This window comes from Sciurus carolinensis, chromosome 9 (genome assembly GCF_902686445.1).
Source record: "Sciurus carolinensis chromosome 9, mSciCar1.2, whole genome shotgun sequence".
NCBI lineage: Eukaryota > Metazoa > Chordata > Mammalia > Rodentia > Sciuridae > Sciurus > Sciurus carolinensis.
This window is the reverse complement of record NC_062221.1, coordinates 21,469,461-21,481,745: the sequence shown is the minus strand read 5'-3', so window position 1 is coordinate 21,481,745 and position 12,285 is coordinate 21,469,461.

Here is a 12,285-nt window from a genome sequence, read left to right as displayed (position 1 = left end):
ATTCATAACAGCCCAAATCCAGAAATGATCCGAATGTCCATCAACTGGTAAATGAATAAAATATGGTGTATCCATAACAGAATACTAGGTGGCAGGACAAAGGAATAAGGTACTGAAACATTCTGTAACATGGATGAACCTCAAAAACAGGCTAAGTGGAAGAAACTGAAAGATTAAACATGGTAAAAATCCCTTTATGTAAAATTCAGAAAGACATATCTACAGACCAGTGGTTACCTGGGACTGGGAGTGGGCGTGAGGGAGCTTTGTGGGGTCAGTGACATGTTCTTAAACTGAATTGTGTCGGTGGCTGAACAACCCTACAAATTTATAAAGATTATCAGTGGGTATGCTTGTATAGAGTGTTCTATGGCCTGTAACTTACAGCTCAATAAAACCGTTTAAAAACAAGCACACAAACAAAAAGAAATGATACCAATCATAACTAAATCCTTTCAGAAAATAGAAAAGAACCTCTTTCAACTTTTTCTATGAGGCTAGCATAACCCTGATACTAAACTCCAACAAAGACATCAGAAGGAAAGAAATTTATGGACAAATATCCCTCATGAGTGTAAATGCCAAAACTATTGGTGACACGCTACAGAATCAGATCCATCAGTAAAGAAAAAGGACACCCCATCACAGCCATGTGAGGTTTGTCTCATGTGAGCATAAAGAGATTGAACATTTGAAAAACAGTGGTGTTCACTTCCAGTTGTAGGTGGATTGACAGTCCTCCAAAGATGTCCATGTTCTAACCCTTGGAATCTGTGATTACCTTTCATGACAAAGGGAAATGAAAGCATCCAATAGAACTAAGGTCACCATCAGCTGGCATTAAAATAGATTCCTGGATTATCCCAGGTGGGTATCACAGGGACTCTAAATATGAATCAGGGAGAAGAGTGGTCAACTCTATTGACCACTGGTAGTTTGGAAGATGGATAGGGGTCATGGCACAAGGAATGCAGAAAGACTTTAGAAGTTGGAAAAGACACATAAAATCTTCTCTAGAGCTTCCAGAAAAGAACAGTCCTGCTGAGTTCCAATGAAACACTTTTTTTGGATTTTGACCTGTAGAATCATGGGATAATAAATGTATGTTTTCTGAAGCTATTAACTCTGGCAATTTGTTACAGCAGCAACAGGAAACCAATATACCACATTAACAGAATCAAGAAAAATAATCATGTAATCATCTTAGCAAAAGCATTCGTTGAGACACACAATAAAGACATTTCATTTTAAACTTGAAAGAGAAATAGACTTTATGTCAAAAAGCATGATCAAATAAAAAAGGAGAGATTTAACAATGGTCAAAGTGTTTGGTCAAAGTGTTAGAATTCACCAGAAGATATAAAACTTGTAATTTTAAATGAAATTATTAATACAGACTCAGAAATGTGAAAAATGGAAGAAACAAAAGGAAAAAAGAAGTAAATCTTGAAACATAACAGATATTTTCAATTACATTTCTCAGTAATATTTAGAACCAGTAGACACAAAAATTTAGCACAATGTAAAAGATTTGAAAACTAAAATGAAAAAAACTTGAATTATGAACATATGAAGAAGATTCCACGCCAAAATGTCAGAATACCCTTCCCTTAACTGAACATGAAATGAATATTGAACATTTGTTGAACTACAAAGACTCCACAAATTCAAACAATTTAAATAATATACTACATTCTCTGACAGGACAGAATTAAACTAGAAATGAATTTTAAATGATCTTTTTAAAAATACCCAAAACTTTGAAAATGAGGCAATAAATTTGTAAATATACTTGGGCAAAAAAAGAAACCACAATTGAAATGAGAGAATATTTTGAATTGAATAATGAATAATTGAATAATGAAAATACCACACATGAAAACTTTTGGTGTGCCACTGAAATTGTGCTTGAAGGGAAATTCAGCTTGGTCACAACATATTATCCTTTTTCTACATTGCAGAACTTGATTTATTCATATTTTGTTTAGAATTTTTATAATTTTCAGTCCATATTTTAGAAAAGTAAAAGGTTGGGGAAAAAAATGACCTACATATTCACCTTAAAAAATTAGGGAAGAGGAAGCAGTTTAAACTTAAAGAAAGTGGAAGGAAGATACACAGAGCAGGGATAAATGAATTAGAAGACAACTCTGCAATAGAGGAAAAAAAGGCAGAACTTGTTCTTTGCAAACACTAATACAATTGATTAAACTTTGGTTAGATTGATCAAAGGAAAAAATAAAAGGTTCAAATTGCCAATACCAAGAATAAAGAGCAGACCAGTATAGATCTGAAAGATGCTAACAAAAAGCACAAACAACTCTTAGCCAATAAATATAAAAATTTAAGTACAATGGCTAAATTCCTATAAAACACAGCACACCAAAATGGATACAAGAAGAAATAGAAAATCTGAAGAGTCATATATAATTTAAAGAAATTGATCCCTAATTGAAAAACTTCCCACAAAGAAAACACCAGGTTCAGATGGCTTCACCAGTGGATGCTTTTAAATATTTAAGGAAGAAATAAACCACACAAACTCTTCCAAGGAATGATAAAAGGGCAAACAATTCTCATTTTATATGCTGGCATAACCTTGATGCCAAGTCTGACAAGGACATTTCAAAAAAGAAAATTCCAGGCTAATCTCTCTTACAAAATATAGATGGAAAAATTCTAAACAAATACTAATCAATCAAGTTCTGTGATAGGGAAAAAGGATAATATATTGTGACTAAGCTAAATTTATTCCAGGCATGCATGTTTTATTTAACATCATCCCAAAGGGTGAAATATTGAACACTTACCCTGAGACTAGGAACCAAAATAGAATACCCCCTTCATAGTCCTTCCTACCCAGCATAATCAGACAAGGGAAAGAAATAAAAGGTAGAACATCCAGAGAGGAGAAAATAAAAAATAATTATTCATAGGCGATGTGATTGTGAAGGTAGAAAATCCCAAAGAATCTCCCTATAGCCATTAGAATGAATCAGTGAATTTAGTAAGATCACTATGTATAAGATCAATATGCAATATTTATTTCTACACCAGAAACAAGGAATTAGAAATGAACTTAAAATCAACACCATGTACATCATCGTCAAAAGTCTATCAATATCAAAAAAAAAAGGTCTATCAATATCTGAAGATATATCTAAGAAAAGATACATAAGACTACTAAGCATAGCTAGGAGAAGAGGAGAAAGGGAGAATGAGGTTGGAGTGGCTATTAGATGTCCAAGCAGTGTCTAACACCAATATTTGGTATTTACATTATTTTTAAATTTAAAAAAATTGTTTGGATCTTCAGGACATCGATTTTATTACAAAGTTTGTGAGAAACAAATTTATCAAGAAATGTCTCTGTTCTGCCAGAAACATGGGAGGAAGGACAGAGAAGAGCCTGCAGGGGCAAGTCCCAGGGAAAACAGTCTCTGGTGTCTCTCGCAGGTGGGGGCAGAGGAGACGCCTGTTGTCCAGGTGGATCCACAGGTGCCTCTGAGTGCGCCCGGTGCAGAGAAGCCCGAGCCAGTTTGCAGCCTCGCTCCTGCAGCTGTGTGGAGTCCACAGGACCGATGCCCAGGCCCCGATGTCTGGATGCAGACAGCACAGCGTCCTCTGCCTGAAGTGGGGTGGGTCTGACTCAGCTTTCCATCACACGGGAGCCACTGTCGTTCTGCCTCTGCCAAGTTTCTGCTCTCCGGTCACTGGAGCCCCTTCCCTCCTGCCACAGGGCACGCAGCAACACAGCTGGCAGAAGCAGGTGGCAATCCTCCGAGCCACCCGCTTCCAGGCCTTGCACTGCCCTGTGGAGGTATCTTTGGAGGAATGGCTGGGCCTCTGAGATGCAGGGGCAGCTCGGGGGCTCTGCGGAGCGCGGGGGTCCTTGCGAGCAGCAAGCGGAGATCAGTGCCAGGCAGGCTGGCCCTTCTGAGGTCCTCCCGCCCTGTCTGCGGGGCCTCTGCAGGAAGCCGATGTTCACTGGGCAAGGGGAAGGTGTGAAGGGCAGGCTCGCTGGTGCTCCTCCTTCGGAGGACGCAGCCATCAGAAGGGTGTGATCCAACCTCCAGTTTCACAGGCCTCCCCTTGACCACACAGCCTGCCCCCTGGCTTAGTTGGTGCTGAAGGATCAAGTAGGTGGCTGCTGCATCATCAAATTTTCCGCCAGTCAGAGACACCCAGCTCTCCTACGGGTTGTGACCCATGTCCAACAGGGCTGCCATTATGGCGGGGTTTGAAGCCTCCTCACCCTCCCTCAGTCATGGGTGCTGAAGGATTTGCTCTACCGGAGGTGCTGCATGGGGTCCGTGGTCAGCATGTTCCTGATGAGCATTTGTGCTTGGGGAGGAACATGGTTAGGAATGTGATACCTTCCCTCCTGGATCCGCCTCGCCATCTCCGAAGGGAAGATCGTCCTAAATGGGCATTGTCCTGTCAACATATAAAACAGAATGACACCCAGACTCCCCAAGTCCGCTGGGGGGGCCCTCGTATCCTCGGTGCAGGATAATTTCAGGAGCAAGGTAGATGGGAGTGCCATAGCACCGCGCAGCTTCTGTCCAGCCCTGACCCTCAGGCTGAGACCAAAGTCGATGAGTTTGCAGTTGCCACCTGCATCCACCACAATGTTCGGTAACTTCAGGTTAGGTGCACCATGCCTTTGCCGTGGCAGTAGCCCACCGCGCCCGCGATCTGCCAGAACACTCTCCGAGCCTCCTCCTGTGCATGCCCGGGCATGGGATGTGCTGGAATAGCCAACCCCCAACCACATGCTCCATCACCAAGTAGACGTAGTCACGGTTTCCATAACCGAAATAGCTGGATCACGCTGGGGAGGTCCAGCGACTTCACCCTGGTTTGGAGGGCCACTTTCTCCTTTACCTTGGGCAGGACTTTCACTGCAACCTCTGCCCCGTGAGGAGATGGCAGGCTTCCTGCACCTGGGCACACCCGCCACACCCAGTGGTCCTCAGGACCTCATAATGGTCCTGGAAGACCATCTCTTTGCAGGAGCTGGGCCCCTATAACGCTTCAATAGTCTGACCACGCTGGCTACGCATCCTGAGCAGGAACCCCAAATAAGGATGCTAACTAAAAAGAAAAAAATTACAAACCAAAACAACAAACCAAAATCAAAAACAAAACAAAACAAAACAAAAAAACCCAAATCAAAAAAACTGATATCCAAAGACCACAACCACCAACCACCAACCACCAAACGCTCCATTATCTGGGAGTCTGATAGGTCACCACCAAGAGCTTCCTGTACTTAATGGACAAAAACCCAGCCACAGTCACCCTCTTTTATACCAGGTGTTTGAGTTTCCCTCATAATGGCTCCTTGTGAGGTCAGAGCAAGAAATGGCCCAGTCACAGGTGGTCATAACCCCCAGTGGTCATCTCACTAGTGAGTCCCCAGGACCTTTCCCACTTTCAGAAAAAGAACACGAATTAACTCTGGAAACTTTTTGCTTTTGGGTAGTAGAGACCGATGTTTGCTTGTTGAGAAATTAAAATTCGTACAATATTTTCATTGACTTTTCATTTTAAGTTTAAGAATCTAAAATAACATTTGGCTTTGGAAGACCTCAACATGTCTATACTCAAGGTACCCCATTCTATTTCCTTCCAACTCCAAATAATTGTTACCAAAAGGATAGTAGCATCTCACTCACATGGTGACACTATGCCAAAATGCTTTATTCCCTAAGACACGTGAAGCATGGTGCTAACACCTGTGGGCGCAAGAGGGAGGAAGGGTTCGTCCTAATTTCCCCATAAAGTACTGATTGAATATCTCAGTAGAAACCCTGTAACCCAAAATGCAGTGGGTCAATACATTCAATGTGACAAAGGAGAAAATGTGAAGGCCAAAAATGCTGGAATCAGCTAAAATGATCTTCAACTGTGTCATTTATTAACAGAAATTAACTTCTCCCATTTCTTTTGACCTCTCTTCTTCCTGCCAACAGGGTAGAGCTGGAGTCTGCAGTCTATTGACCAATGTGGATAACTGAATGAAATAATGATATGGAAGAACATTTCTCCTGTGTTCTTAGAAGTATCTGTCATGGTGTCATGGGCTTGCCCTTTTACGTGTTACATCTCATGGCAGTTCATAGACTCTTCCCTGAGAAAATCTAAATAAGATATATGCCTTGGGAATGCATATCATTTTTAAAGTCAACCATTTGGTGGACAGAATAAAAAGAAGAAAGCTTTCCTGCCACTTTAAGTGCAGCCAGGATTCTGTTCCCTGCCTTGTAGTTGTGTAGTTGATTGGGAGCTGAGGTTCACTGCACATTGCCTGGCACCTTGAGTGTACCTTAGTGCAGATTCCTGCTCTTGCAGTGGCGTTTGCTCAACAGGAACTAAAGCAGAAGCTCACATTATTATTACCACGTAAATATTGACATATAGTCAGCTGTGATTACATTTAGTTTGTTGTACACATTTTCTCCATGGAGTTAGCATTTCCCTAGTTTTCTGCATACCTTTCACCAAACAGTTCTCCAAACTCTCCAATGACACTCTAAAATTCCCTCCATAATGCCCACTGCATCAGGCGACCACATACGGGTGCCATTTTATTTTCCCTGTGGTGTGTCTCCTGGACCAGTCTGCCCTACTCCTGGACTGTGCTCCTCTTGCTCACTAACAACTGTTCTCTAGATACTTCCCATTTCCATTCTCCTGGGAATTCCCTGTGTCCCTCCCCTGTGTAGGTGCTTCCTGGTCCTGAGTGGACCTTCTTGGTCTATATTCCTCATTAGGTAAAGTACTCCATGGCTCATGGAAGGTAGATTTTCTTTGGGACTTGGAGGGTTTCTAAACATTTTTATTCCGTTCTCACCCTTGATTGAGATTTTGGCAAAGGCTAGAACTCCAGGCTGGAAATCATTTTCCTGCAGGGTGTTGAAGACATGACCTCATGGTTTTCTCACTTCTGTGCTGCTGTGAAGCATGAAGCCATTCTGATTCCTGCCCCTTGGCAGGCAGCTTGTTTTATTTCTACTCTGGAGGACTTACTTGTCTCCAGTGCTCTGAAATTCATAATCATGAGCTTTTTTTTTAAAATTTATTTTTATTGTAAACAAATGGAATATATGTCGTTTCTGTTTGTACATGGAGTAACAGCATACCATTTGCCTAATCACACATTTACATAGGGTAATGAGGTTTGATTCATTGTTATTTTTTCCTCCCCCCCACCCCTTGCACCCCTCTTTTCCCTCTATCCAGTCCCTCCTTCCTCCATTCTTGCCCCCCTCCTACCCCTCATTATGTGTCATCATTCGCTTATCAGTGAGATCATTCGCCCTTTGGATTTTTAAGATTGGCTTATCTCACTTAGCATTAATCATGAGCTTTGAATGGGTCTGTTTTCATTCATTTCTCTCTCTTTGTCATGTAATCATGGGAAACTTAATTGACAGACATCTTCAAGAATTCAGTCCTCCCCTGTTCCTGGCACAGACTGGGCACCATGACAGTGTTCACTGGGACCATCATTCTCTTCCTGGAATTGCTCTCCTTTGAAGTCAGACGTTTTCCTCAAGTCTGGGAATATTTGGAGGTCCTTCCATTTTTAAGAGTGAGATACTAAAACCCTGTGTTGACCACCTGTGACTGTGTAATGAACTCTGTCTGAGGGAGAACGAGGAGGAAGCCGTGATGCTTTTCTGTCCTAATCTTTAGTGTGTGGAAGACAGGATTTCTGTGTTGAGTTAGAGGCTGAAATCATTGACTGGTATAATTTTATGAAGGTTTTGTCACCTTTGGATCCTTTAGGGAACAGCACGTCAATATCATCATCATAATGCTGATGGCGACTCACAGGAGGGTGACTGGCGTTTTGGAGTACTTACCTTTGGGAGGGACTTTTCTGGTCATTGTATCACTATTAACTCATTAAATCCCTGTAAGAAACTTACATGGTAGGTGTAATGATTATCCCCATTTTATGAGTGAGGAGACCAAGATCAGGAACTTGCCAGAGTCAGGTGGGGTTGGCAGAGCTGGGGTAGGACCTGGAAGACCTGCTTTGGGGCCTGCGTCCTTCACCTTTGCTCTGTCCTGTCTGTTGGCAAACAGGGTCTGCGTCACAGGACTGCCCCAGCTGGAACTCTGCAAGGAGGGTCCCCAGCTAGCTGAAAAGCTTCCCCAAGTCAATCGATGTTTATAGAAGGACACTTGAGGCTTCAATCATACATTAATGGCTCCTGACTGCACAAGACAGCTTTCAGTCAAACGAGACCAGCGGCTAAGAGGCCATCTTTCCAGAAAGAAGCCCATTGGCTTCTTTCCTAAATGGACTTTTAACACTCTGGTTGAGCTTTAAAAAACATCAAGTGAAGCTTTTATTGCCAGTGGTTTCCCTCCCACGATCAGGTTAACAGGTTCGCTCCACTGAGTTTTCCTGGGAGGTGGAGAAGGGGATCTGATACTTATGACTGGGATCCACATTTGCCCAGTCCCGGGGGTGGGACTGCAAAGAACAAGGGGGAAGAGGTGGCCTCCATGTGCCTCCTTTTACTTCATGTTTTAATGATGCAACAAAATGATCGATGTTAACTTTCAGGTCTCCTTGGTGTCCACACATATATACAAATACGAATATCTGCAGTGTTCACCGGGCACTTCACAATCTCACAGTCATTTCCTTTTAAATAAAGCTTCCTCATTTTCTCTACCAATGTCCTCTGCTCCTGTTGGGCCTGCCAGGGGTCCCTCACTCCTATTATTCACTATTCACTCATCACATAGCTCGATTGTGCTTGACCATTCCTGGCTGTGGCTGCCCTTCTGTCCTCATGTCCCAAGCCTCTCCACAGTTGTCCCTGCCACCCTGGAGGGGAGTGTCCCAGCTTTGGTCCCTCCACATCCAGAGCGAAATGATGGCTGATTCCTTATGTCACGGAGGCAGTCAGCCGTCCCCTGATGGAATCAAAGCGTCTCGGCTCAGGGCAGGTGGATTCCCCTAGGAAGGAGGGCTCTCCTCTCTGCTCATGGCTTGCCCAAGCCCTGATTGTTTCCCGGAGGCAAACACCATGAGCCTTCCCAGCCAGGAGGCCATCTCTCTCTTCCTGTAAACACACATTCCCCACAGGGACAAAGGAGCTCACTGCTGCGCATCTACTTCTTTAGTTAGTTGGGAAAAAGAAGGAGATGACAGTTTCGGATCTTGTAACTCAACAGGCTTTTCAGTGGATGGTCATGTAAATAACCCAGTGATTTATGATTTCATTTTGGAAATGATAGATCAAGACACTTCGAAGTAGTGATCTCTTCTTCTCCAGGTACGGAAGCAGGTGGGCTCGGACTTCCTCCCTGGAGTGGACACCTGGGAGCTTCTGGGTGCTCAGGTGGGGATGTCCACCAACTCCTCCTGGAGTCCAGAGGGGTTAGGAGGCCGCAGGAGCATCCTGGGACCTGTGGTTCGGCACTGACTGGTGACAGACAGAGTGCCGGCTTGCTGGAGCCCTGCTCTCCACTGGTCTGCAAAATCCCCTTCCTTAGGGTCTCAGCCCTGATTTGGCTGCCTGCAAGTCAGGAATGGCCAACGCGGCACACCCCGCCCTTCCGCCCACCCCTGCTCATCACCACACTCTTTCCTGCTGAGCCCGGATGTGGCCTCAGAATCCTTCTAAACCCAGTGCTGAACAGCTAGACAGCTGGTTGGAGAGGTGACGTCCCTTCGTGGACCCTGTCCAGGTTTCCTTCTCATTCTCAAGTCCGCCAAGCTCAGCTTCCCCTGGATACACCAAGCAACTCCTAGTTCTTTGCTCTTTAATACTCAGCCCAAGCTGCTGCTTTTATTCTTTTTTTCTTTTTGTTCTAGGGATTTAACCCAGAGGCAATTTACCACTTAGCTACATCTCCAGTCCCTTTTTAATTTTTTTATTTTGATACAGGGTCTTCCTAAGTTGTTTAGGGCCTTGCTAAGTTGCTGAGGCTGGCCTCCAACTTGCAATCCTCCTGTCTCAACCTCCTGGGCTGCTGGGATTACAGGTGTGAGCCACAGCCATGTTCAGAGAAACCATGAGCTTTGAGTGTTCACTTGAGCGTTGTTTTTTAAATATCAACCGCCCTGGAGGTAGTCCCACCTGCTCAAGCTTTACCAGTAGAAAATACTCATGCCTTCTGGTCCTAATTAGATAAAGCTTTGCCATTTTTCAGCCCTTTCCTAAGATAACAGGTTCTCCTGGGGTCTTAGAAATTGTTTTGGTTTTTTGTTTTTGAGAAAGATTTATTGAGCTCCGGGTGGATGGGGATGGGATCAGCAGGTGCCCTTAGCTATATTTGTGTGTTACTTTGAGTTAAGCAGAAGTATCAAGTTCAGGTTATAGAATCTCCTTTGAACAGGGCAGGAACCAAAATTAAATAAAGGAAAGGCAATTCCATAGGCCCATTAATGGTCAAAGCCCTTGACCACACTCTACCACCCACCTCTGTGGGCAGGGTGACCACTCTTTTCTTGTCACACTGGAGTCCCGTATGAAAGCCACTTTCTGTAGAGTAAACCTGTGCTATCCTTTAAAGCCTCATCGATAAGTTTTGGCAGTGGGCTTGGTAGAGGGTCCCTCCATTCCTTGAAGAGCACCATTAACTTACTCTCCTTTAGTCTTCTCCAGGGTGGTTATTTCAGGTCCTCCCTCCACCTTCCCGGGGTGGTGGTCCCCCGTCTGAGAGAGTCCTGGTTCAGGCTGTGGCATCCAGAGCTGAGCAAAATGCTCCAGGGCCAGTCCTGGTAAAATGGGAAAACAGTTTGGCAGATGCTTAGTGACAGGCCGCTGGGCTCGGTCACTTCCCCGGCTCTGTCTTCACATTCATTCTCAGTTTTCCCAGTGAAACTCTTGCCAAGTTTCCAAAAAATCTTACTTTATGTCAGGAAGGAGATTCAAGGTAAATGTGTTCAAGGAATTTGTTATGGATGTGAGGTGTCCCCCAAAAGCTCATGGGGGAGACAATGCAAGAAGGTCAGAGGAGAAATGATTGGGCTGTGAGAGTCTTAACCCCATCCGTGATTAACCCCCTGATAGGGATGAACTGAGTGGTAACAGAAGTGGGGGTGTGTGGCTGGAGGAGGTGGGACTTGGGGGCGTGGCTTTGGGTATATATTTGTATCTGAGAGTAGAAACTCTGCTCTCTGATCATCATGTGAGCTGGTTCCCTTTGCCACTCTTCCACCATAATGTCCTGCCTCACTTTGAGCCCCAAGAAATGAGCTGACCTTTTATGGACTGAGACCTCTGAAACCGTGAGCCCTCAAATACAATTTCCTCCTTTAAAATTGTTCTGGTCAGATCCTCCAGGCTCAGCAGCAGAGCAGCTGGCTCGAACAGAATCGACCCAGCGGGCAGAACCTCCCAGCATCCTGTCATCCCAGACTTCTGCACAAAGAGGAGCCGCAGGTGAAGCAGGACGTGCAGACACTTCCCCACGGGGCTGGGTGGTGGAGGGCTGCTGGAGGTCGCATGGAAGTGGTGGGGATGGCCCAGTCCCTGAAGGCCAGGCACGGCTTCTCCACCACAGAGGAAGGGAAGGGTGTCAGCATGACAGGGAACAGCATGTGCTAATACAGGGTGGCGTGAGGGTCTGTGGCTGTGGGCATCTTGCAGTTGACTGACTATTCTAAGTCAAGAGAGGCTAAGTTGAGAAAGCACGGTGAGGCCAGAGGAGGGGCTGAGCCTCACTCTCCTGCAATGGGGAGCAACTGGAATGTTTTGAGTAAGAACGTCACGTGGGCAGATCCTTCTGGCTGTAGTGTTGAGGCTGTCCTGGGTGATGGGGGCGAGAGGTCAAGGGGGAAAGTAGGGAAGAGGCTGCTTTCTGCCCAACTAGTCCATAGGATCTTGAAGGTGGGCTCCTGGAGGGGGCTTTTCTCCAGCGCAGAGGTTCTGGAAAGAACTTGCTGATCAGCTGTCTCCGCTGTGGGCTGCGGCTACTGAGGTTCTCCAGCTGTTCATGCCTCAGGGCCTGCCTGAGCTTTTGAGCAGAGGCTACCTTCTACCCAGGCAGCTCCAGCCAGGGGCTGGGCATGTTGGTCATTTTTGCTCTGTTTGAGACTCTTCTAACAGGAGATCTATGCTCTGGGGCTCCACGTTGGGTTGGTTGGGACTGGGTGGGCTTCACACCACCATCTGAGGTGCTCTCTCCTTGGTCCTGCTCCCTCCCCTTTGATGTGTTGTAGGTATTATTCTTCAACACCATTTGCATTTCTACCTCTGTCAGCATCTATCTCCCAGGGGCCGGACTGGGGCACCTAAACACGTGCTC